The sequence below is a fragment of the Capricornis sumatraensis genome, chromosome 5 (assembly GCF_032405125.1).
Source record: "Capricornis sumatraensis isolate serow.1 chromosome 5, serow.2, whole genome shotgun sequence".
Taxonomy (NCBI): Eukaryota; Metazoa; Chordata; class Mammalia; order Artiodactyla; family Bovidae; genus Capricornis; species Capricornis sumatraensis.
This window is the reverse complement of record NC_091073.1, coordinates 61,658,700-61,686,157: the sequence shown is the minus strand read 5'-3', so window position 1 is coordinate 61,686,157 and position 27,458 is coordinate 61,658,700. Positions and strand designations below refer to the sequence as shown.

The following is a 27,458-nucleotide window of genomic DNA, read 5'->3' as shown; positions in this document are numbered from 1 at the left end:
AAAAGATATGAAATACAGGACAAAACAATCTGTTCAGTTCACGGTTCACATATTGCTGAAGCCTGGCTTGGAGAATTTTGAGCATTACTTTACTAGCATGTGAGATGAGTGCAATTGTGTGGTAGTTTGAGCATTCTTTGGCATTTCCTTTCTTTGGAACTGGAATGAAAACTGACCTTTTCCAGTCCTGTGGCCACTGCTGAGTTTTCCAAATTTGCTGGCATATTGAGTGCAGCACTTTCACAGCATCATCTTTCAGGATTTGAAATAGCTCAACTGGAATTCCATCACCTCCACTAGCTTTGTTCGTAGTGATGCTTTCTAAGGCCCACTTGACTTCACTTTCCAAGATGTCTGGCTCTAGATTAGTGATTACATCATCGTGATTATCTGGGTCGTGAAGATCTTTTTTGTACAGTTCTTCTGTGTATTCTTGCCACTTCTTAATAATATCTTCTGCTTCTGTCAGGTCCATACCATTTCTGTCCTTTATCAAGCAGCCCATCTTTGCATGAAATGTTCCCTTGGTGTCTCTAATTTTCTTGAAGGGATCTCTAGTCTTTCCCATTCTGTTCTTTTCCTCTATTTCTTTGCATTGATTGCTGAAGAAGGGTTTCTTATCTCTTCTTGCTATTCTTTGGAACTCTGCATTCAGATGCTTATATCTTTCCTTTTCTCCTTTGCTTTTCACCTCTCTTCTTTTCACAGCTATTTGTAAGGCCTCCCCAGACAACCATTTTGCTTTTTTGCATTTCTTTTCCATGGGGACGGTCTTGATCCCTATCTCCTGTACAATGTCACGAACCTCATTCCATAGTTCATCAGGCACTCTATCTATCAGATCTAGGCCCTTAAATCTATTTCTCACTTCCACTGTATAATCATAAGGGATTTGATGGTAGGTGTTGCAAGAGGGAATCAGAGGGCAGACATACTGAAACCATACTCACAGAAAACTTGTCAATACATATTTAATGTATCCAAAACTTGGTAAGTTTACAGACAAGTATACACTCGTGAAACCATCACCACAATATATATCATAAACATAGCAGACCCCTCCAAAAGTTTTCTCCCACCCTCTTTTAATCCCACTAATTTTTGAATATCATATTTAATTACATGTTCAAGGTGGATTTAGAAAAAGCAGAGGAACCAGAGATCAAATCACCAACATCCATTAGATCACAGAAAAAGCAAGTGAATTCCAGAAAAACATCTACTTCTGCTTCATTGACTATGCTAAAGCCTTTGATTGTGTGAATCACAACAAAAAAAAAACATAGAAAATTCTTAGAGATGGGAATACCAGACCACCTTACCTGCCTCCTGAGAAACCTGTATGCAGGTCAAGAAGCAACAGTTAGAACCAGACTGGTTCAAAATCGGGAAAGCAGTATGTCAAGGCTGCATATTGTCACCCTGCTTATTTAACTAATACGCAGAGTACATCATGCTGGACTGGATGAAGCACAAGCTGGAGTCAAGACTTTCAGGAGAAATATCAGTAACCTCAGATATGCAGATGATACCATATGGCAGAAAGCGAAGAGGAACTAAAGAGCCTCTTGATGAAGGTGAAAGAGGAGAGTGAAAAACTTGGTTTAAAACTCAGCATTTAAAAAACTAAGATCATGGCCTCTGGTCCCATCACTTCATGGCCAATAGATGAGAAAACAATGGAAACAGGAACAGACTTTATTTTCTTGAGCTCCAAAATCACTGCAGATGGTGACTGGAGCCATGAAATTAAAAGACACTTGCTCCTTGGAAGAAAACCTATGACAAGCCTAGACAGCATATTAAAAAGCAGACACTACTCTGCCAACAAAGGTCTGTCTAGTCAAAGCTATGGTTTTTCCAGTAGTCATGTATGGATGTGAGAGTTGGACTGTGAAGAAAGCTGAGCGCCGAAGAGTTGATGCTTTTGAACTGTGGTGCTGGAGAAGACTCTTGAGAGTCCCTTGGACTGCAAGGAGATTAAATCAGTCAATCCTAAAGGAAATCAACCCTGAATATTCATTGGAAGGACTGATGCTGAAGCTGAAGCTCCAATTCTTTGGCCACTTTATGCAAACAGCCGACTCATTAGAAAAGACCCTGATACTAAGAAAGATTGAAAAAAGTTGGAGAAGGGGACTACAGAGGATGAGACGGTTGAATGGCATCATCAACTCAATGGACATGAGTTTGAGCGAGCTCTGGGAGATGGTGAAGGACAGGGAAGACTGGCAGTGCTGCAGTCCATGGGGTCACGAAGAGTTGGACAGGACTAAGAGACTGAACAACAACAATAATTGAGGTAGGTGGAGGAGAAATGCAAACAACAAGGGGAGCAGTTCTGAAACCATGTTAGATAGATTGTAGAACGACCAAAGGAGAAATGGTGTTAGCTGGGAGCCAGGGTGCTCACTATGGAAAATAGGAGATACAAATACACAGAGGAGAACCAAGGAATAACCTTTCACACACCTAAAAGCAAAGACACCCTAGTAGCAAAGAGTATATCTAGAACTTGAATGCTAGGTTCTAATATGATTTGTTACAATAAAGAACCAGGGCTCTTCAAGAAAGGATTGATTCCAGGGCTGGTCAGGGTAGGTATAGAATGGAAAGTAAAATGAAACAGTGTGTGAATCTAAACTATTTCAAATGTACAGTTTTAGTAATTACACCAGTAGTATAAAATGATTAGACCTTTGCAGGTTTATGAAACATTAAAATGATCTAAACCTAAATATGGGACGAGGGTGGTGGGGCTGGGGGGAACTGAGTGATGATTACCAAAAAAAGAGAACCGAGCTGGCATCTCTTCCTTCAGCATTTACTCCTTTCATGCCAATAAATATTTATTGAGTACCTGTTATGTGCTAGGCATCATACCAGGGTCTTTACTGAAAGAATGAAGATATATCTGTGTATCTGTATAGATACTGAACATTAAACATTGTTCTTTTGAATTACACTAGCCTCGTGATAAGGTTAAAAGGGCCATAAAAATAAGATGAAGAAAGACAGATTTCATAAAGGACAGGGGTGATTGGGGATGTTATGGAAACACAAACTACACTGTATTCTATAGTCTTTGGCCCTTCTACTCTCAGAGAATGACTTTATCACCCAAACAGCTTCCCCAAGGTCAACATGGTAGTTAACCAAAGGGATCTCTCCTGAAAAAATACAAACGGTAACTTTTCTGGCTTGAAGTCCTTTAATATGTTTCCACTTCCTATAGCACATCATGTTCTAGCCAAACCCAGCAACACAGCATTCATCACACTTGATTTTCTCATCCTCACCTCCAATTAGCTGTGAGTTGTCTGAGGGCAGGGACACGTGTTCACTGCCATACCTCAGTGCCCTGCAATGAAGTGTTCAATATTCAATACAGCTTTATCAATGACTAAATCATTTCCAATAACATTACTAAAAATAATTCTTCATTTAATGATTTTTAATATGCTAACCTCAAAATTTCCTGTCCAGGTCAACTATTTATATTAGATGCAGAACAAGATGGCTGTTGGAGATGCATGGGTTGAGAAAAGGCAATTTACCCAATCACATGAAACAAACTGAGTTGTATGTGTGTGCACACACAGGTGAGCATGTGTGTATGTTTATCTGATTATCTTCATATCTCATCTGATGTGTATGTGTGTGTATGTGTGTGTGTGTGGTGTGTGTGTGTGTGTAACTTCCAGAGCTTTTTTGCTTTTTGTTTTTTTGGTGCTTTTTTTCTTCAATAAATCATAGCACAGCACTCATGTCTAAAGGCAGTAAGGATGGGTAACAAGGATCAAGTAACTTTCACAATCCATTCAATTACCAAACAGCAGGAACTTTCTTTAAAGGCTTACTTTTACAAAGTATTTAGCTTGTTTTTCCTTAAAAGCAGTGTTTTTCAATCCATGCTCCATGGTGTCCTGAGGATTCCCTAGGGCCAAAGGAAGCAGGCACTAAGTGAGCAGAGCTCTGAGCCCCGACTCCTGGCTTCAGTCAGAGCCACTATGCTTTTATCTTTTTTTTTTAATAATAATTGAATTCAAAAAAAAAATTTTCCTTGAAAAAGTGTTCACCATATTAAAATAAGAAGAAAAGAAAAAAGGTTAAAAAAAATCACCACCTTAAAGAATCAGTGGTAGATTGAGGCTCACACTCTATAATTCAAGCCCTTAATGTCTTTCATATTTCTTGTTTAGAGTACATTTATCTCTGTCATGTTTATAGGCCCTTATTTGTGCTAAAATTAGAAATACCATTTGAATACAGAAATATCTAGGTAGAGAGAAAATAGCATGAGTTTTGAGAAATGTACTTAATCTCTGATGCCGCTGTTTCTAAATTTATTTATCTTATAATGTTTAATGGCATTATTTATGTACTAATCTTCAAATTAACGATTCATAACACAGAATACCAAAATAATCTAATTGAACAACAAAAAAACCCACTGTAAATGCCAGCTGCTGCTGTTTTCATATACTGTTGACAAATATCCCATCTCACTTTAATACTCTTAGGAAAAAGATCGTCTTAAGTGGAAAAACCCACCACACTCACATTTAACGAGCAATTTTAGCTATTTTGCCAAGAAACAGAAGAGGAACAAGATAACTGAAACCAGGCCCTCTAACACACAACATTCAGAAGACCAGTGGGGAGAGTTTGATCTGCTGCTGAACACACTCATAGATGAGAAGCAGAAGTGGGATTCTCTCAAATAGAAGGCTTCTGCTGTCTATGCACAACACCATAGGGATTGTGGAATGGTACACACTAGAGAACACATGCTATAAGTTGAAATTGTTAGTCGCTCAGTCATCCGACTCTTTGTGACCCCATGAACTGTAGCCCACCAGGCTCCTCTGTCCATGGAATTTTCCCAGGCAAGACTACTAGAGTGTGTTGCCATTCCCTTCTCCAGGAGATCTTCCCAACACAAGGGTCAAACCTGGGTCTCCTGCATTGTAGGCAGATTCTTTACCATCTCAGCCACCAGGGAAATCCCAGAACACCTGCTGAACACCCACAATCAAGTCTCAACTCTGTATTAATAGTAGGTTGTGTGTGTGTGCTTAGTCTCTCAGTCATGTCTGACTCTTTGTGACCCCACAGACTGCAGCTCACAAGGCTCCTCTGTCCATAGGGATTCTCCAGGCAAGAATACTAGAGTGGGTTGCTATGGCCTCCTTCAGGGGAACTTCCCAACCCCAGGATCAAACCCAGGTCTCCTGCATTGCAGGCAGATTCTTTACTATCTGAGCCACCAGGGAAGCCAAGAAGTAAGTTAGGGGAATCCAAAATCTTTAGAGCTGAACACATATAATTATTGATAAGATCTAATAAGCTGAGAAAGGTTAAAAGATAAACTGAGGCATATTAAAATGCTATCAGTTTATCTGAGCAAAAATCAATTCAAACAGGTCAGTGCCAAACCGAAAGTAGTGAGGAGTGCTACACTAAGAGGAGTTCAAGGAGACATTTTTAAACCGAAAAGAAGGAAGCAAAGAATGGAAATATTTGATTGGCTACAGATGAAAGTTGAGTTGGCAGCTTGTGATTTTGTTGTCCTTAGGTTTCAATTTTGTAAATCTGAAGCATCTACAGGCTTAGATTTTGGCTTATATAGGCCACTCCCCACGGCATTAAAGCTACCTCGATCAAATGGCTTCCTTATTTAACAGAAGCAACGAACCTCATTTTTACCTCTTCTGGGAAAACCTACATGAGTATCCTGACTCACAGAGCCATCTGCCACCCCTCAAATCCTCTGGCATGTACTAGCCACACCCACATATGCCAGCCAGTATTGTTATATTTTAATAGAAGGTCCGTTCTCCCCAGCTAGACTGTGAGCCACCAACAGGCAAGCACCATGTTTCATTCCTTCCTATATATCCTAAAAGTCTGAGAATTTTACTAAGCATTTGCAGGTGCTAAATAAATATTTCTTGACTGTTTGTTTAGTTTTACATATGGTTTGTATTAATACCCACTTACAATGCTAATGGAAAGACAGTTTGGCGTGGTTGTGTCTGATACTCCATTCTTTTAAACACCTGGGAGCATACGGGAACAATCGGTCGGCCAGAACAGCCTGTGTTGAGATTCACCCAATCAATCTGATAATACTTCCACACATGTATCACTCCCAAAGAACTAAGTACCCAGCTTCTCCTAGAACCAAACCTCTTCTCCTCTTCCCATGCTCAGTACCAAATTAGAAGTCAGAAAACTTGGATTCAAAACCCAATTATGCCAAAGACTAGGCAATACATTTCATCTACATAAGTAGACTAACTCTGAGGTTCTCTGCTCGATCTATAATTCTATGAGACTAATTTCAAACCTTTACCTTCCACATCAGAAATTCATGGAATGGTCCCTTCCTCCCATACTAAAATTACCTGTCTTTCATGATACCTCTCATCATTATCATCGTTGCACCTGTTCTCCAACACCTTTCAGATTTCTGTAAGTTAACATACTCATGAAAGTATGTTCATTTCTAACGATGACACTGTTAAATTTCTCATCTGATCTTTATTTCATATCTGTGTTTTATGTAACTAACACATATCAAGTAACTAATTGGATAGTACAGAACAACACACACACACTTGGGGAAACCTCTTAACATGTCCCTGCTTTCAGCAGCAAAGACAGGTATACCCCTATTTACAAAGAAGCACCAGTAATAATAAATAAAATTAAATTATCTTCATGTTGGTCATCAAATAGGTTCTTTTCAAACTAATCAACAGCTCAGTGGCCCTGAAAACAATACTCTGATCCTTTCAATTTTGTAAGAAACTTACTGTCTAATCAACATTAAATGATATTAGGGAACATCACATTGTTACAGTAAATGACTTAGAAAGAAAATCCAGTAAAATTTTTGATAGATTTGGATGAATATATAAGCTAGATTAAAAAAAAATAAATGAGTCATATAGAAATTCAAAGAAATTTAAATTAATATTCTAAATAGTGAATAAGTTTTGCAGAACCTAATGTATCTCTGAACTACAAAATGACTAGGCATATCACTCAAAGACCTTTCCCTAGCCAAGTAACTTGTTAAGCAATTAATTAAAAAGTAGGGTGGCAATTTCAGTTCTTCTTAGCTAGAAAAAGAGAGCCATGATAAAATCCAGACAAAAGATCCAGTTTTACAAGCGAGATATAGGTATCTGAATCCTCCAGGAAATATTTAAATGTTATTTTTCCTTCGTGAAAATTACACCAATGCTTTTTGATATTCTTGCTCAGTAATAAAGAATCTGTCTGCCAATGCAGGAAACGTGAGTTTGATCCCTCAGTCCAGAAGATCCCCGGAAGAGGAAATGGCAATCCACTCCAGTATTCTTGCCTGGAGAATCCCATGGACAGAGAAGCCTGGCCAGTTGCAGTCTGTGAGGTCACAAAGACTCAGACAAGACTGAGCATATTATATTTGCGACATCTGAGGTATTAACCTCAAACACCCAATAACCTCAACATTAAACAGTTGCATAAAAATTTTTGACTAACAGAACATGAGTTTTGTTTCATTTTTAACAGATAAGCTATTGGCCAATCATACAAAATCAGTGAAAAGTACTCTTCCACAAATTATCAAATCCATAAACCCTGAAAGAAGACTTAATTGGAAAAACAAGGAAAAATCATTAAAAAAAAAAAACTTTGTGAAACTAATGAAATAAAAATTTTAGTCTAATGAAGAAAGTTCATTTTGTCTCGTCTAAAATAGTATATCACTGTGTCAATGACAGACACTACAACAAAAATTTTTGTTATTCTAATTATATCAACTAATCCCTACATTAACTCTATTTTTATCCCGAAACACAGATGTAAACTGATGCTCAGAGCATTTAGTAATCTTCCTAAGGTCACACAGATATTAGGCAGCAGAGCTGAATCCAGATAATCTGACCCTGTGGCCTGTACACTTAAGCACTATGCTCCACTGGCTCCCAGTAAATATTCACTGCTCCCAGTAAACATAGATCAGGATATTGATCTCATAACTGTTATTACAGCATTGAGGTGCAAATTATAGGAAAAGTGTCTGAATACACAATTAATTCAATCCACCATAACAGTTGGACCCGACTTAGCGACTGAACAACAACAAATATAAAAGACATATGTTTTAGTCTCTTTCATTTCTAATAAATGTTCAAATCAGGAAAGGATACAAAAGGAAGCATAGTACATATACATAGAATCAATTAATAGAAAGATATAATTAGAGTTGTCTTTGAACTTAATAAGCACTGAAAACCCAAAACCCATACTATCTCGCTGTCCTTTCAGCTCTGTGAACTGCCTCTTAGGATTTGAAATTCCACTGCTGAAACAAAGGAAAGGTGGAAGACAAGTGCATTCGAAAGCATTCTGCCCTTTTGCAATTTCCCTTCCACATTTACTACCCTGGATCTTTAAACACTACCAGAAGCTAAACCAATTCAAACGTATGTGTAAAATGTAAAACTGGAAATGTCACAAAATCAACGTGACCTTTAAAGTGTAACATTTCCCACAATCATTTAGTTAATACTAGAAAAACATTTTACAGTGTTTAAAGCATAATCTTCATGTGTAATATCTGCAGCAAATATAAAAACAAATACAGAACAAAGCATTTAAAAATCAAGCACGTTTTTTAAACAAAAGCTGCAATTAATTTTAAACTGCGACTTCTTCTGTAGTAGTTACATTACCTTTTAAACATCCATAACCCTATTAGGGTACTCAGTTTTTCAAATACAAAGCTGATGAAACCCCAGTCACCTCCTGCAACTGGTAGGGACTACTAGTATGACTAATTCTCCCCCAATTTACCCATACTCATCTGCTTGAGAGCAAAAATATCTACCAGGCAAAAGGCCAACTGGGCCCTCTCTGACAGCCAACAAGACCACACTTAATTAATCCCAAGGCACTGGTCTCAACAGCACATTTTCTAACCAACCAGTGTCCTCAGTCAAAGATACTTCAAGCAAAGACAATAATTAGGTAGTCGATATTATCATAAAATTAAATTTTGAATGAGAGCAAATGTAGTCTTCTCACTTCAGGTCCAATCATACATTTGTTAAAAGTAAAGATATGCAAATCGATGCTAATGGGATGGCAAACTTCCCCCAAGAGAGAATCACACTTGAGATAAATCGACACTCATAATTTTTTTATTTCCTAATCAAGTAGCAATCCTTGAGAATCTCTTTCCCTTTTGACTACTTTGATTAAGTATTTTCAATAGAAGCTGATCAGAAAATACATTTTCTCAGACTTTTTTTTCCTGCACTTCTCCAAGTAGGAGAGAAAAATTAGCCAGAAAAATGAAATCAGAATCCACCCCATTCCCATTTACTAAATGGTGCAGATGTATATATCCCACTGCCTTTAACACTTGAGAATTAGGAAGAAAAAGACTTCAAGAAAACAAGCTGAGCAATCTAATATCTGGCTAAAGGACAGATGCTCTCTTTAGAAATGAATATGGTTTCTATCAACTCTAGGAATTCAGTTCATATTTCTTTAATGCAAAGAGTGAATGAAAAAGGTTACGGCATGAAGAGATAAAACAATGAAACATCAACAAAGGAACTAAATTAGATACCTTCACCTGTCACAGAGAAAAATCAATAAGGCTCAATGAATTTATATTGTACACAGACTTACTTAGGGAAAAACTGTGAAATATAATGTCTCCATGGCCTCTGGGTGGAGGGCAAACAGGACTCAAGCTATATTTTAACAGGAAAGCAAAACAAGATGGGAGAAAAGCAGCTGGGGAGGGAAGGTTTACATTCAATTTATGTAAAAATCAAATATACTGGGTTTTTTACAGGGAAAGGAATGTAACTGGCAACTCTAAGAGTGAAACAGGCAGAATCAACTTGGCAAGAAACAAAACAGCAAGGGGATTAAGCAGCCCTGAGGGTGGTTTACACCCGCAAACAAGACAAGAGTGAGGCAAACTCCAGTAGGAAAAACACAAAAACCCCACCTCCTCGTTTACTCTGATAGATAGGATAAGATACAGCACCAGGAACAAAGTCTCAACCCAGAATTCAGGTGCTCTGGTTCTCTCTCTCTTTCTTCCTCTCTCCTTCCCTCCCTCACTCCTCTCTCTCTTCCTTTACTTCCCTCTTTCCCTCTCTCTCATACTCTCAGAGCAAAAGGATGACGTATTTTACATTAAGAGAAAACCAAGAAGAAAACAGCTTTGCCTGGTTGATCAGCTCCCCCCACAGAGGCGTCCTACAAACTCCATGAAACTTCTTTTGACCACATCTTCATTTCCCAGAGCTGGCCCTAGAACCTACCCTGATTCTTTTCCAGCATCATCTTGTTCTGCTCTATGATGATACCATTCACTTTCCCTCTTTTCACTTTTACTTGTGCTACTCCTGTCCCAAATTTTTTTCTATTTTCTCTACCCTATCAATACTGCCTCTTAATATCAGCTCAAAGTACCAGGCCCTATTATGTGAAATCATAAGCAATCTCCCTTATCTAAGTCCCATCCTATGCCACTCCAAAGCTTCAATTATACCCATTTTGGACACAGATTACATTCTGAATTACAGCCATTTATTTACATATTCATCTTCCCTAACTCTACACCACAGGGTTCTTGGCAGGGGCAGGGTGGAGTTACATTATCTTTTTTCAAAGTGTGGTATACATGGCATAAAATTTACTGTCTTCACCATTTTTTAAGTATACAGCTCAGTAGTGATAAGTATATTTACATTGTTCCACCATCTTGTAAAACTGAAACTCTTTACCCACTAAACATCTCCTCCAATTCCCTCCTACCCCAGCCCCTGGCACGCATCTTCCTACTTTCTGCCTCTATGAATTTGACTATTCTAGGTACCTTATATAAATTGAATCATACAGTATCTGTCTTCTCATGACTGGCTTAGTTAGCATAATGTCCATCTTGTCACATGTGTCAGAATTTCCTTCCTCTTTGCTACTGCTAAGTCACTTCAGTCGTGTCCGACTCTATGCGACCCCATAGATGACAACCCACCAGGCTCCCCCGTCCCTGGGATTCTCCAGGCAATAACACTGGAATGGGTTGCCATTTCCTTCTCCAAGGCATGAAAGTGAAAAGTGAAAGTGAAGTCGCTCAGTCGTGTCCGACTCTTAGCAACCCCACAGACCGCAGCCTACCAGGCTCCTCCATCCATGTGATTTTCCAGGCAACAGAACTGGAGTGGGGTGCCACTGCCTTCTCCATCCTTCCTCTTTAAGACTTAATAAAACTCTACTGCAGGCATATACCACATTTTGTTTATTCGTTCACCCCCCCATGGATACTTGTGTTGCTCCCATCTTTTAGTTATTATGAATACTGCCACTATGAACATGGGTCTTCAAGATCTTGCTTCCAGTTCTTTAGGGCATAAACCCAAAAGTGGAATTGCTGGATCATACGGAAACATACTGAGAAAAATATCAATAACCTCAGATATGCAGATGACACCATCCTAATAACAGAAAGAGAAGAGAAACTAAAGAACCTTTTGATGAAGATTAAAGAGGGGAGGTGAAAAACCTTGTCTAAAACTCAACATTCAAAGAACTAAGATCATGGCATCCAGTATCATCACTTCATGGCAAATAGATGGAGAAAAGATGGAAAACAGTGAAAGACTATTTTCGTGGGCTCCAAAATCACTGTGGATAGTGACCACAGCCATGAAATTAAAACACCCTTGCTCCTTGGAAGAACAGCTATGACAAACCTAGACAGTATTTTAAAAAGCAGAGACATCACTTTGCTGACAAAGGTCCATATAGTCAAAGTTATGGTTTCTCCAGTAGTCATGTATGGATATGAGAGTTGGACTGTAAAGAAGGCTGAGCACCGAAGAATAGATGTTTTTGAACTGTGGTGCTGGAGAAGATTCTTGAGAGTTCTCTGGACTGCAAGGAGATCAAACCAGTCAATCCTCAAGGAAATCAACCTTGAATATTCAAAGGGAGGACTGATGCTAAAGCTGAAGCTCTAATACTTTGGCCACCTGTTGCAAAAAGCTGACTCACTGGAAAAGACCCTGATGCTGGGAATGACCAAGGGTATGAGAAGAAGGGGACGACAGAGGCTGAGATGGTTGGATGCCATCATCAACCCAACAGACATAAGTTTGAGCAAATTCCAGGAGATAGCAAAGGACAAGGAAGCCTGGTGTGCTGCAATCCTTGGGGCTGCAAAGAGTTGGACACGACTGAGCAACTGAACAACAACGGAAACACTATTTTCATTTTTTCAAGGAACTGTTTTCCAAAGCAGCTGCAGCATTTCACATTCTCATTAACAGTACACAAGGTTTCCAATTTCTCCACATCCTCACCAACGCCTGTTACTTTCTATTTTTAATAACAGCCATCCTAATAAGTGTGCATTTCCCTAATGATTCGTGATTTTCAGCTTTTCATGTGCTTATCAGTCACTTATCTTATCAGTCACTTATTTATCTTATTCAAGAAATGGTTCAAGTCCTTTGCTCAATTTTTAATTGTACTGCTTGCTTTTGTTGTTGTGTTATAAGAATTTTTTCATATACTCTAGATATTAATCCCTTATCAAATATATGAATAACAACTTCTTTTTAAATTTAGTTCTCTACTCTCTAATTTTTCAGAGTTGGCTGTAAGTATTACAGAAATATATTTTGAGTTGAACACATTTCTTCTTTTTAGGATTTTATATATATACATAATACAAAATTCAGAATATCCAAAAAGGGGTACATAGTGGAAAATGAAACCCCCTCCCATCCCAGTTATCCAATATCTGAGTTTCAATCCCCAGGGGCATTTTCCATTTTGCTGTAATTCCCTCCAGAGACTTTATATGCATTTAGGAGAAAATATGTATCTTAGTCTCCTCCAAAATAGTAACCTATTAATACCCACTTTTCTGTACCTTGCCTTTTTGACTTAATAATGATTCCATTTCAGTGTATATATGCAGCTTTATTCTTTTTCAGTTCAGTTCAGTTCAGTCGCTCAGTCGTGTCCAACTCTTTGCGACCCCATGAATCGCAGCACACCAGGCCTCCCTGTCCATCACCAACTCCCGGAGTTCACTCAGACTCACATCCATCGAGTCAGTAATGCCATCCAGCCATCTCATCCTCTGTCGTCCCCTTCTCCTCCTGCCCCCAATCCCTCCCAGCATCAGAGTCTTTTCCAATGAGTCAACTCTTCGCATCAGGTGGCCAAAGTATTGGAGTTTCAGCTTCAGCATCATTCCTTCCAAAGAACACCCAGGGCTGATCTCCTTTAGAATGGACTGGTTGGATCTCCTTGCAGTCCAAGGGACTCTCAAGAGTCTTCTCCAACACCACAGTTCAAAAGCATCAATTCTTTGGTGCTCAGCCTTCTTCACAGTCCAACTCTCACATCCATACATGACCACAGGAAAAACCATAGCCTTGACTAGATGGACCTCTGTTGGCAAAGTAATGTCTCTGCTTTTGAATATGCTATCTAGATTGGTCATAACTTTTCTTCCAAGGAGTAAGCGTCTTTTAATTTCCTGGCTGCAGTCACCATCTGCAGTGATTTTGAAGGCTCCCAAAATAAAGTCTGACACTGTTTCCACTGTTTCCCCATCTATCTGCCAAGAAGTGATGGGACCAGATGCCATGACCTTAGTTTTCTGAATGTTGAGCTTTAAGTCAACTTTTTCACTCTCCTCTTTCACTTCCATCAAGAGGCTTTTTAGTTCCTCTTGACTTTCTGCCATAAGGGTTGTGTCATTAAATATTCTACTACATGTACCATAATTTATCCAGTCCCCTAAGGATGAGCATTTGTTTCAAATTGCTGCCAAGAATATCCTTAAATATATATTATTTCACACAAGTACAAGATTTATGGGTTAAATTCTAGGAGGATAAAATAATATGTGCATTTTAAGTTCTGATAACTATTTCTAAATTGTTCTCAACAAAAACTACAAAAGTACCTACATCCATTAGCAATAATGGTATTGTCTATTTCCTCATATCCTCAGTAACTCCTCACGTTTTCAAAATTTTTTGTTAGACAATTTGATAGGTTTAAAAAAAGTTTCTCACTGAAGTTTTATTTTGAATTTCTCTTTTATGAATTGCCTATTCCTAATCTTTCATATCTTTGCCCATTTTTCCTCTGATTGTTGGTTTTTTCCCATTGAGTTGTTGATATTTTTAATATATGTATGAAATTAGTCCTATTTCTATGGTATGCATTGCAAATCTTCCGAGCTTGTCTTTGCTTTTTGTTACAGTTTTCACTTTTTATAGTTTTGTAATCTATTTTTGGCAATGCATAATTTTAATATAGTCAGGTTTTACTATTCTTTTCTTAATAGTAACATCTTTTACTTTCCATTCACACAATTATGACAGTGAAAATCCTCACTACCTTGTAAGCAAATTACAGCTTCCCAAATAGTCTACTTCCCATTACTTCTACCTCCAACTGATTCCATACACCTGTCAGATTAACCTTCTTAAAATACTGTAAATTAGTAGGGACACCAAAAGTTGAGATTGCAGTATAATAAAGATGCCAACTGTCCTGCCAAGAAGTGACTATTACACTTTTGTCTTGTGCTAATTAAGCTCTGTCAAGCATTCTCAAACTCAGAAGTGTACAGTTTTGTATAATATCACAATATCACTGACCACACCTCTATGTATATTAAACAAGAGGGACATTTTGATTGTAAACTAAGGTTATATTAAATTTACCAGGTGCATCAGGATTTCAACTTCAGGGGACTATTTTTATTCTCTCACTCCAGAATCTTTCTACCAAACTCTCCTCTGCCCCAGTGGCTTCAACCACACAAGAGACTGGTCATAAGAGCTTAAGAAGCCTTTTCTCACAATAAATAAGAAATAATGTGTCTCTGACCCTGTACAGAATGTGACACTATAACTCATGCTTTTGCAAGAAGGACTAACATTTCAAGCTGACAGGTAATAAATATGATCAGGAGCCAAGTACACAGCAGAATACCCCAAAGTGTATACCTTTCATAAGAACAAGCAACCAGGCCTATCAGTAAGACAAATTCAGATTAAAAATGCAGGGGTTTTTTTCCCCCCTCAGGCACAGTTAAATAAGCATCTTTTCAGCAGCATTGCCTTCTTAAATCCAAATCATTATTTTCCTTGATTACTTGGAAAAAAAAATTAAGTTGGAAATAGTAACCAAGTATGACTTACTAACCAAATAATTTTTCACATTTCTTTGTAATAAGTTTAAATTTACATAGGATTCTTACTAACAGCTTACATACACAGTCCTCAAAATTAACCAATGAAGTATATTTTATCTCTATTTTCCCAAAAGGAAAATGAAATTCAGAGACCAAAAGTTCATGTTCACATAGATAACAGTAGAGCTAGCATTTGAATAAAAGTCTTCATAACCTCATTCCATATTCTTTTCACTATATATCACCACTTAAATGTCTAGAAATTTACATTTAATGCCTATTTGTAATTTCAAAATAAGATTTTGAATAAATCATTTACAGTATTAATACCATGCAACCATATACAACAAAGATGCCTCAAACTATTAATATTCTAATGTATTTTCACAACCTATTTGTTCAGATTATAGTACTTTTCTTACCCAGAAGAAATAGTGAGACCCATAAAAAATACAAGCTAATTAGTTTATAAAGTGCTTCAAACTGTTTGATAATAGCAACACTAAATAGTTATTATTTAACAAACCAAGTAACAGTTATTTAGCATCCTCCTCTGACACTAATAAAACTCTTATTAAAGTAACTATTAAACAAATAAGCTTTTGGAAAAATACCAAAATGCTTTGTAAATAAGCTGCTACACCAGGCAAACTAAAAATTCAGCAAAATGGCAACATACTATATACACTGATTCCAAGTATATGATATTCTAGTAAAGGCAAAACTATGGAGATAGTAACAAAATTTGTGGTTGCCAGGGGTTAGGAAGAGGGATGACTGCGTGGAATACAGTGGATTATTAGAGCAGTGAAACTACTCTGCGTGATGAATCCACAGTGAATCCAAGACATTATACATTGCCTACACCCACAGAATGTATAACACCAAGAGGGAACCCTAATAGAAGCTATGAGCATTAGGCATGATGACATGTCAACACAGGTTTATGAACTGTAATAAATGTACCATTCTGGAAAGTAAGGTTGATAATGGGAGAAGTTCTGCATGTGTAGGGATGGGAAGTATATAAGAAATCTCTGTAACTTGCTCTCAATTTTGCCATAAACCTAAAACTACTCCAAAAAAATAAGGTGTAGTTTAAAAATTAAGGTTAAAATATCTGTGGCAAATATAACCTTTTCTACCAGTGCTTTAGTGGTCCACTTTTACCTATTTAGTGAAAAATTACCCTTGGCCATCAACCCTAACCTTCAGAGATATTCTGCCTTACATACCCTCTGCTCCTTCCAATACTGCTCCATCCCTCGCAAGCAGCTCACCCTCGTATATGACATTGGTCAACTAAGTCCAAAGACAGAGGAAAAATTAAATAGAAACAACAGATGGAGAAGGCAGGTAGTGACTAAGAAGATAAATAATCCCTGCAGAAAAATTCCCAAGAGACAGTAGAGAGGAGGAAACAATTCTAAGATGCTCTGAACTTACTGGTCTACATAATGCAAAAATCACAAGAAATTAAATTGTCCTTAAAATACAAAACATGATCTTACAAGCATTTCTTTTCTTTAAAAAATGTCTTTGCTGGACACAGTTTCAAAACTTGACCCTGATAATGTGTTGACAATGTGTCCTTCAGTCATAGCAAGATGATTTTTAAATAGTAAACCATAAATACTACACTTTTCAACAGAAAGATACATCTAAAAGTGTGTGTGTCAAAGTGCCACAGACCTAGCTCTCAGAATAAACTTTTGGATAAAATGGCAAAGATTAAATTTTGATGATTTATTATGTGGAAGAAAGATGTACACTTGTATCTTCTGGGTATTCTTAATCTCAGATGTCAGAAACATGCTATCAGCTACCAAGTTAAGCAGGAGTTCAACGAGATCTTGAAGCAGTTACACAGAAAAGACAGTGAGGGTGCTTGTTTGCCTGTTCACTGGCTTGCTCCATTTACCTATGAGGAGGTCAGGCCGAGCACTGGAAGCCCCAAACACCTGAGTCATTTGGAAGAGGCTCAGGACTCCAGGGGCAAAAACAGGGACCCGTAAGACAGGCTTAAAAGTGGTTCTGGCAGGACCCATGACCATCACTACCACCACCACCACCCAAGCAAAAATCAACCTTCTGTATCTCAAGCTTCAAGGGAGGCACAAAGTCTGGAGCTTCACCAGCAACCCATCTCAGTTTAGGAAATACCAATTAAGCATCAACAAAGTACTAGGGTAAAGATGCAGGGAGACAGCAAAGAGACCCTGGTCTCCCATATCACAGTCTGGGGAAGCCTGAATGGGGACAGCCCCATGGAAAGCCAACTTCCTCATGAAGAGAAACCAACTTGCCAACACTGACTTGCCAACCCCCTAAGCAGGCCTCTGTGGAAGAATCTTTTAGACTTAGGCAGGTCCTCACTAACTGTACCTTTACCTGACATCTGATGACAACCTCACGAGACCCTGAGCAAGAACTACCTGAATGGCAGACCCACAGAAACCATGAGATAGTAAATGATTACTGCAGTTTGCAGCCACTAAATTTTTGACACGTTACAAAGTAACAGAGAATAAACACATCCAGATTTTACATAGGAGGCTCAGAGAGGCTAGCTCACCTCCTGTCATAGGAGTGAGCACTTAAGTCACATCTGGAAGCCAGTCTCTAGGCTTCAGATTCAATTTCTTTGCCATTAAGTGACACCACTTCTCAAGTAAAATAATTTATAATACCATAAGAACGATCATTCCTATACGATCACATGACTGGCACTAACACACCAGGCTTTCCACAGCACAGGGATACAACGCCATGTCTCCACAAATTCAACAGACATGACAGGACCTGCCATATAATTGAATTTGTGACTCTCCAAGAATCCCATGGACAGGGGAGCCTGGAGGGATAGAGTCCATTGGGTTGCAAACAATCGGACACCACTGAAGCAACTATGCACGCACATGATATCTGGGGGGTTTTACTATCTTCTAAAAGAACTCTTTTTTTTTTCCCCAATGTACACATTTTTTTAATTAAAATCTAACATATTTATAGAATTTTAACACCAAACAATTACATTACTGATATTGAGAATATTTATACACTTTACAATCTTAATCACAATATACATTTGTATAATTTTAAACAGAATTCATATATCACACTAAGAAAGCTCAACTGCTCACTGTTTTGTTTGTTTTTTAAGGATTTGATCTTGTGCTTTCAGCCTCCAACTTTTAACATTACACAAACATTGTGAAATGTATTATCAAAATGCTCGCTATGGTGAAATCTTAAGTCCCAATCCACCAAATGGCTACTATCTTACAAGACATAGTGGCTGGCTCTTAGCCTGTCTACCGCTGGAGAAGGTGAACAGAACATTTCACTGTTACAACCACATCTGCAAGCAATGTTGCTTTGCACAATTGCCCCTTTTGACTCACATGATCTTACAAGACAGATAGGACAGGTATACCACCACCCCCATTTTCCAAAAGATGATGGGGCTTAGGAAAGTCTAAGTAACTCAAATAAAGACACATGGTTATCAAAAGGAATTGCAAGAATTCAACCTACACTATTTTAGCTCCATATCCCAGACTTTTCTTCTGCCCCATGTTTTAGCCAGTGGTTCTCTGCCTTGAACGTCCAGGGCACTCTGAAAATTACCAGTGCCTGGACATCATCCCCAGAAATTCTGACTTAATTGCTTTGGTCTGTTTTAGTCATCTGATATATGAAAAACTGGCTTCCCAGGTGGTGCTAGCAGCAAAGAACTCACCTGCCAATGCAGGTAGATGTAACAGACTCGGATGTGATCCCTGGGTTGGGAAGATTTCCTGGAGGAGGGCATAGCAACAAACTCCAGAATTTTTCCCTGGAGAATCTCAGGGACAGAAGAGTGTGGCAGCCCATGGTTCATAGGGTCACAAAGAGTCTGACATGACTGAAGCAGCTCAGCCCACACACATACACATATAATAAACCAGTGGTGATCAATTCACAGAAAGTTTATGCCACAAAGGGAGAAATTGTGGGTATCTCTCCATGTAAGCTAAAATATCCTTATCCCCTAAGACAAAAAAACTTTGCAACAAATAAAGCAGAACAAGTCCAGTAGTCATGAATGGATGTGAGAGTTGGACCATAAAGAAGGCTGAGCACCGAAGAATTGATGCTTTCGAACTGTGGTGCTAGAGAAGATTTTTGAGAGTTCCTTGGACAGTAAGAAGATCAAACTAGTCAGTCCTCAAGGAAATCAACTCCAACTATTCACTGGAGGGGCTGATGCAGAAGCTCCAATACTTTGAGCCAAATGACTGGAAAAGACCTTGATGCTGGGGAAGGTGAAAGGCAAGAGGAGAAGGGAAGAACAGAGGATGATACAGTTGTTTGGCATCACCAACTCGATAGATATGAGTTTGAGCAAAGTCCAGGAGATAGTGAAGGGCAGGGAAGCCTGGCGTGCTGCAGTTCATAGGGTTGCAGAGAGTCAGACACAACTTAATGACTGAACAATTCCATGTAAGCTAAAATATCCTTATCCCCTAAGACAAAGAAATCTGGCAACAAACGAAGCAGAAAAAGAAGGAAGAGGAGATGGGAAAGACAAGACCATTCTACAGCTTTCCTGGAGCCAAGGAATATTTTATTCCCCTTATCCCACTCCCTGAACCTCACCATTCTATACCTTAACTCCACTGCAAGTTTTAACTCAAGTTATCACCTCTTCCATGAACCCTTCCAGATCACACCAAATAAGGAAACCTATTGTTTTGCATCCATCTTACCCTGAACTCTACCTCTAAACAGCATATAGTGCACAAGGCATTTATTTACACATACATTTCACTTACTGGATTCTTTTACTCTCTTAAGGAGCTCCTTAAGGGTAGGGTCCCTATCTTATTCAGCCTTTCCATCTAATACATTTTGTCTATCCAGAGCCTTGAAGATAGAAGATATTAAAAAGCTGAATGGTATGATTTTTTTTAATGTTTAGTATGGTTATTTTCCCCTTGGCCTCCTAGTAGACACTCTTTTGAAACTTTTCAACTTAAATAAAAGAAAGGGGACATGCCCCCCACACAACTGGATTAGGTTAGAGAATAATGTATGCAAAAAGGTCAAATATGGTTAAGAAAAAGACAATGGTGGAACTCTAGCCCAAGAAAGAATAGGATGAATGGGATAAAATAAGATACTCAAAGTAAGATCAGTTATGATTTTTTTTTTTTAAAGGGAGGATTAGGCAAACAAAGGGACAACCTGATTTTTCATTCCCAAGAAAGTGTGACAAAGAACAGTGATTGCTGGCAACTGTATTTTCAACAGAGCTTTTAAAATTCTGGACTAAAGACCAGTGAAGCCAGAAGCTCTGAGGAGGAACCCAGGACTGTCGACTCTCTCCTCACTCCCCTTCTCCTGTTCACCCCTTCACCCAGGGCAGTTCAATGTCTAGCCCATCACTCCAACTAATGACAGGCACTTTACAATCTTCATTGTACTTGATGATTTGTAGATTTAAATTTTAACTGCATTCGACTTTGTGAAACTCTGTCCTGAATCTTGAGAAGCTTTACTTTTTTTTTTCTCCCAGCCTATCCGATCACTCTCCTCCAGCATCCTTATATCTTTCTTTCTCTTGGTTTGTCCCAAACTTGGTTTATCCTCTTAAACTTACATTCAGCCCTTTCTTCTCTTTCTATGCAGTTCTTCTGAGCATTTTCATCCTTACCATGCTTTCAACTACTGTCCATAAGGCAAGCACTCAGAAACCTGTATCTCCAGCCTCTCTCCAGCTCTCATGATGCTCCAGGATCCTATATCCAGTTGCCTTCAAGATGCCTCCAACGCACCAATGATATGCCCAGTAAACACAATGTCTTCAAACCTGAACTTCCTCCTCAGAACTGCTTCCTCTGCTCTGATCCCTCCACGACCCAGAAACCTGGCAGTCATTCCAGCTGCTCACTTTCCCATTCCCTTTACATTCAAACAATCCCAAAGACCAGCCAATTTTCCATCTTCCTAAATATTTCCCTAAACATTCTCACTTTTGAGCATCACCATGACTTCTGCTTTTGTCTGTGCTCACAACTTCATATTATCCACACTAATCACACTGTCCGCTCTGGCTTCCAATCTTACCACATCCCCATCACACAACACCCCAAGCTACCAGCACTCTATGCTCATGGTGATCTTCTACTCAAGAGTTCTTCAGAGCTCATTACAAGGCATGGGATAACAAATGCACCCAGAGTTACTTTTCCACTTGCATCTCCTTTCACTCCTGACTTTGCCCTTCACACTCTAACAGAATGACCCACGTACAGTTCCAGAACACGCAATGCTCTCATAATCCATGTGACTATTCATGCTATTAGCTCCACCTGGAAATGCTCTGAGCTGCTTGTCACCCTGCCCAACTCTACTCAGGTTTCAAGACCTAGCTCAAATACAACCACAGCTAGAGCCCTTCTGCTAGGCATGCTTTGCATGTGTACCTATCTCCACCAGAGCACATTTCACACAACGTTTCATCTGTTGGTCAAGATGTCTACTGTCCTACTAAACTATAAGCTTTTCGGTCAAGGAAAGTGACTTTTCAACTTTATATCCTCAGCACTAGTTCAAGGCACACAGCATACTGAGAATAAAAAAAAGGAAAAAAGAAAGAAGAAAAGAAATTAATGAACTACAGACCAATGACAGGACAAGAAGATCAACTGGACTTTGAAGTCAAGTGAAGTGAAAGTCACTCAGTAGTGTCCGACTCTTTGCAACCCCATGGACTATATAGTCCATGGAATTCTCCAGGCCAGAATACTGGAGTATGTAACCTTTCCCTTCTCCAGGGGATCTTCCCAACCCAGGGATTGAACCCAGGTCTTCTGCACTGCAGGTGGATTCTTTACTAGCTGAGCAACGAGGGAAGCCCCAACGGGACTTTAAGCATAAAAAAAAAAAAAAATCCTGATCTTAAGGAAGTACAGACATTATTAAGTCCCACACATTTTTAAAAAATAGAAATATATAGTTATTCATGAATTATGAAGGTGAAAAAGAAAAAAAATTGTCATCGGACTAAGCAGGCAATAAGGAGCTAATCGTCTCCAATGGAGCAGCTGACAAAAGATTAACAGAAAGGTCAGAGATAAAGGTGGTTCTTTCTCTGAGTCAAGCAATTCATCAACTTGAGTCCAGAGAATGAGCAAAGACTGGCACCTTCCTCTCTCAGTTCCCACTCTTCTCCTTTGTCAGGATTCTCTATACCCCTTTCCCCATCCCACTAAGGCCCAGCTTCCAAGGGTAATTCCCTTCAGCTGGAGCCATAAGCCTAGATATGAGAGGGGGAGTCTTTGTTCTCATGGCCAGGACCTAGAGGAATGAAAAGGAACTGCTATTTACTGAGAAATCTATTCTGTACCAGTTATTGTGTTAAGAACGCCCACTAAATCTCATAGTAATACTAAGTAATGACCCAATTTTACATATGAAAAATGTGTGTCCCAAGGTCACAGAGCTAAGCAATGACAGAGCTGGCCCAAGAACCTAGTAATGATAGCCTCCAGGGTATTTCTACACCCCTGACCACCTCAAAATGGAGAGGGATGTAGTCCAGATTCTAGGTTGGAACTCAAAATACATTATTCTCCAAAACACTATTGTAAGTGTATGTTAGAATCTTGCTGTCGTTCAGTAATGTAGTCATATCTGACTCTTTGTGATCCATGGACTGTAGCCCGCCAGGCTCCTCCATCCAAGGGATCTTCCAGGCAAGAATACTGGAGTGGAGTGCCATTTCCTTCTCCAGGGGATTTTCTCAACCCAGAGATTCCACAGATCCTGCTTGGCAGGCAGATTCTTCATCAGTGAGCTGCCATGGAAGCCCTCAGGTTTAGAGTCTACAAATCCATAATGGCACACAATGAGTTAACAAGGTTTTGGGATCCTGCCTTGGAAATCTACATACTCTGTTATTTTATCCTGTAAGAACACTGTTCAAAATGACAAAAGTGGTCTTGAAATTTTATTTGGGGAATACCAGGGGTTCTTCGGTGAAGCTTTTCCTTAAGAATATTTTCATCCACAAAAAAAGAAAAAAAAAATCAGTAAGGATAGAAACCATTTTGCCTTGTTAACTTGTAAGAACAATGACACCAGAAGACACCTGTGATGTGCTTATCTGACCAGGTGCTCATTGACAGTGTCCTGTCATTTGAATAAAACATCATACTAAACCCTACAGACTAGAGCTTATGATAGAAATACCACAGACTATAGCAGTACAGCTGATATGCCTGTAATCTACTGACAAAACATAGTCCTTAGCAAAGTGAAAGCAGATGTCTGGTCTGAAATCAGATGTCTGGGGACTTGTCTCTCTCGGCTTCCAGAGCAACATTAGCTACACTAAATACACAGCTTAGCTGTATGTTAAAACCCACAACTTGGCAGAATCATGACAGTTTGGATGTGAAGCATCAGCATTTTTATTGTAATTCTTATAAACCAAAGACATTTCTGAAATAGAAATCCTATCTTTAAGCTAAATGTGGTAGTATATCTTTCTCCCTTTGGAAACAGTGTCAGAGCTTTTTAAAACACCTGGTGGACACATTTCCCCTTCACTTTTCAAGCTGACATTCTTTCCTCAGGGCTGTGGAATGATCTGATAGGGAGAATCAGGTGTTGGTCCTTGTCCCAGAAATTTGAGGACCAGACAGAACAGGTACTACCTGTGAAAATGTAAATACCTGGGGAGCTTAGCACCCTTAGGAAAGTAAGGACCAGACTGCTTTCTATAATCACAAGCAAGATCAAAAGAAAGTTTTGTGACCAGATAGAGAAACAGAGAGGGAAATCAACAGTACCTGTTTGCCAGGCACTGTTTTTACACTTCCTTCTTAATATACTCACTATTGTGTTTCGATACACAAAGAGTTAAGGGGCAAAGAAGTTTACCTATCTCCTGAGAAACCTATATGCAATTCAGGAAGGAACAGTTAGAATCGGAAATGGAACAAGAGACTGGTTCAAACTTGGGAAAGGAGTACATCAAGGCTGTATATTGTCACCCCACTTATTTAACATGTGCAGAGTACATTATGTGAAACGCCAGACTGGATGAAGCACAAGCTGGAATCAAGATTGCTTGGAGGAATATCAACAATCACAGATATGCAGATGATACCACTCTAATGGCAGAAAGTGAAGAGGAATTAAAGAGCCTCTTGATAAGAGTAAAGGAGGAGAGTGAAAAAGCTGGTTTAAAACTCAACATTCAAAAAACTAAGATCATGGCATCTGGTCCCATCATTTCATGGCAAACAGATGTGGAAAGAGTAGAAACAGTGACAGGTTTTATTTTCTTGGGCTCCAAAATCACTGCAGATGGTGACTGCAGCCAGCCACAAAATTAAATAACACTTGCTTCTTGGAAGAAAAGCTATGACAAGCCTAGACAGTGTATTAAAAAGCAAAGACATAATTTTGCCCACAAAGGTCCATATAATCAAAGCTATCACTTTTTCCAGTAGTCATGTCTGGATGTGAGGGTTGGACCATAAAGAAGGCTGAGTGCCGAAGAACTGATGCTTTCAAACTGTGGTGCTGGAGAAGACTCTCAAGAGTCTCTTGGACAACAAGGAGATCAAACCAGGTAATGCTAAAGGAAATCAACCCTGAATATCCACTGGAAGGACTGATGCTAAAGCTGAAGCTCCAATACTTTGGCCACCTGACACGAATAGCTGGCTCATTGGAAAAGTCAGCTGGGAAAGATTGCTGGGAAAAGATTGAGGGCAAGAGAAGGGGGTGGCAGAGGATCAGATGGTTAGATAACATCACTGACACAATGGACATGAGTTTGAGCAAACTCTGGGAGATAGTGAAGGACAGAGAGGCCTGGCGTGCTGCAGTCCATGGAGTCGCCAAGAGTCGGACACAGCTTGGCAACTGAACAACAGCAGCAGAGCTAATACATTCAGCAATAAGAATCAAGATTCACATCCGTGTCTAATAGACTATATAAAAAGCATGCTACTTTTACATAGTACTTGGAATGGAACAAAGAGCAGTGGTAAACAGCCAAGAATATAGAAGTAAAAGGCAGAAACTCAGAATTTTATCAAGCAGCAGTCATCTGACACTGATTGAGATTGACTTTCTATTGCAACATCCCTAAGATCATACAGAACAATCCAAATGAACTTTTGGCCAACCCATTCCTTTTCTATTCTTGCAAGATTTAAGTAACTTTGTTTTAACCTTATATAATCTTTGTAACCCAAAAAAAGACACTTTCTTTCATGTCGATGTAAAAAAATGAGGTTATAGAAATTCCTTGGTGGCCCAGGGGTTAGGACTCGGTGCTGCCATTGCCACAGGCCTGGTTTCAAATCCCTGGTTGGGGAATTAAGATCCTGCAAGTTGCACGCAGGCACACAAACAAAAAAAAACACAGAAGACTGACATATACACACTACTTTATGGGCTTCCCTTGTGGCTCACATGGTAAAGAATCTACCTTCATACAGGAGATTCAGTTGATCCCACAGTTTAGAAGATCCCCTGGAGAAGGAAATGGCTACCCACTCCAGCATTTCTGCCTGAAGAATTCCATATACAGAGGAGTTTAGCAGGCTACAGTCCATCGGCATGCAAATCAGACATAACTGAGTGACTAAGCACAGCACAGCACATTTAGAAAAGTCACAGAAAACTGGTAAAAGGTCTGACCTCCATGGCCGTCTCCAACATACTTTCCTCATTCCCCCCATCCTACTCACATCAAAGTGCTCAGCACTTTGATAAAAAAGATAAATATCTATTGAATCAATAAATGAACCTATCACAAATACACAACTATTTTCTGTTTTTCCATAAAGGAAATTAAAGGGCCATCTGCCACTTGAGCACAAACAAATAAGAAGGCAGGTTCAGGACACAGGAAACCAATGTCAAGATGTCATGGAGGACCATTCTAGTTTTCCTGTGTAAGCATCCAAGAATGTGACTTACAAACTCCTTGCTTGTGGCTAACATGAATTTTAACTAATTCAAAACATTTCTTTATATAGGACATCAGGGATGCATAAGGTGTTCCCAAACTTCTGAGAGCAGCTGTGTTTCATTTCACCAATTCGAGGGGAGGAAGGAGTGGTGGATTCAGGAAAGAATGTAAAAGTCCCAAAGAAGAATCTTTTAAAGAGCCCACACTGAAAATCACAGCAAACTTTCAGAAATGTCAATGTGTTGTTTGGCAACTTTTCAGTAGTGAAGAGAATGCTGGGGGGGTAGGGGATGGGTATCAAAGTGAACGTCAAGAGAAAAAGGCCCAGTCTGGTCACTTTTCCCTCCGAAAATACCTTTCTCTATAAGCTGGAAAGAAGATCCCAAAGGAAAGTCAACACTTGTAATACTGCTATTAACTTTATGCTTTGGAGTTCTACATGTAAAGATCCTTGGAGTTTCGTGTTAATTATCTCGGAGAGCCATGATGCTTTAATTTTACAGTCTCAGAGATTAGTCCAAGTGAGCTAAGGGGACTGAGACAGACAACTACAGAGAGATTAAGGGTAATCGCAGTTTTCTCCAGGTGAAGTGGCTAAAGGGGACGCATGCCAGCTGTCAAACTCCCAGTAACTCTACAGATTCCGAAAAATCTGAAATAAGCTCTTTGAGCTTGGAGCCTGTGACCCTTGAAGGTGGCTCTCAGGTTCCTGCTAAAAAAGGTAGAATGTGGCCCCAAGATCCCGCAAGGGCAGTTCTCGATCTAGTCCTCTTCCTGCCTCGCTCTCTCTCAGCATAAAGTCCTAGATGCTTCCACCCTTAATCATTCCTTACTTACCCTTTCTCCCGTTCTTCCTCGGTGAGAAGGGGTAAGTGGTTATTTTGTGCCCTCGCCCAATTTGGCCAAAACCCTAAAAGTAAAAATGACAAACACGTGTTTTAAAACCCTGACGTTCAAGCCTCAGGAACTCCCACCACCTGCCCAACTCGTCCAGACACGTCCAGCGTCTCCACAGCGCTCCCTCACGGCCAGACTCTGGGCCCGAGTTGTCCCCTCTGTTAGGGGGTACAAGAGAGGGCGCGACATGGGGCGCCCGCCCGGCGGGGAACGGCTGGCCGGCTCAGGGCCTGGCGTAGCTCTTTTCCGGCTCGGGTTTCCTACCCGAGTTAACGGAAGGAGGAACGGGCCGAGGGGGCCGCTGCCCCGCGGAGCCTCAGATAAACACGC

At 39.5% G+C, this 27,458-nt stretch overlaps 1 protein-coding gene across 1 annotated transcript in view; it reads right to left on the bottom strand.

Moving 5' to 3' along the window:
- The window catches only part of IMMP2L (inner mitochondrial membrane peptidase subunit 2), a 950,351-nt gene extending 923,214 nt beyond the window's left edge, over nt 1–27,137 (bottom strand). Inside the window, exon 1 of the mRNA XM_068973196.1 lies at nt 27,069–27,137. The gene's annotated coding sequence lies outside the window, so the exon portion shown is untranslated. The remainder of the gene's footprint in view (nt 1–27,068) is intronic.
- Between the last annotated feature and the right edge of the window lie 321 nt (nt 27,138–27,458).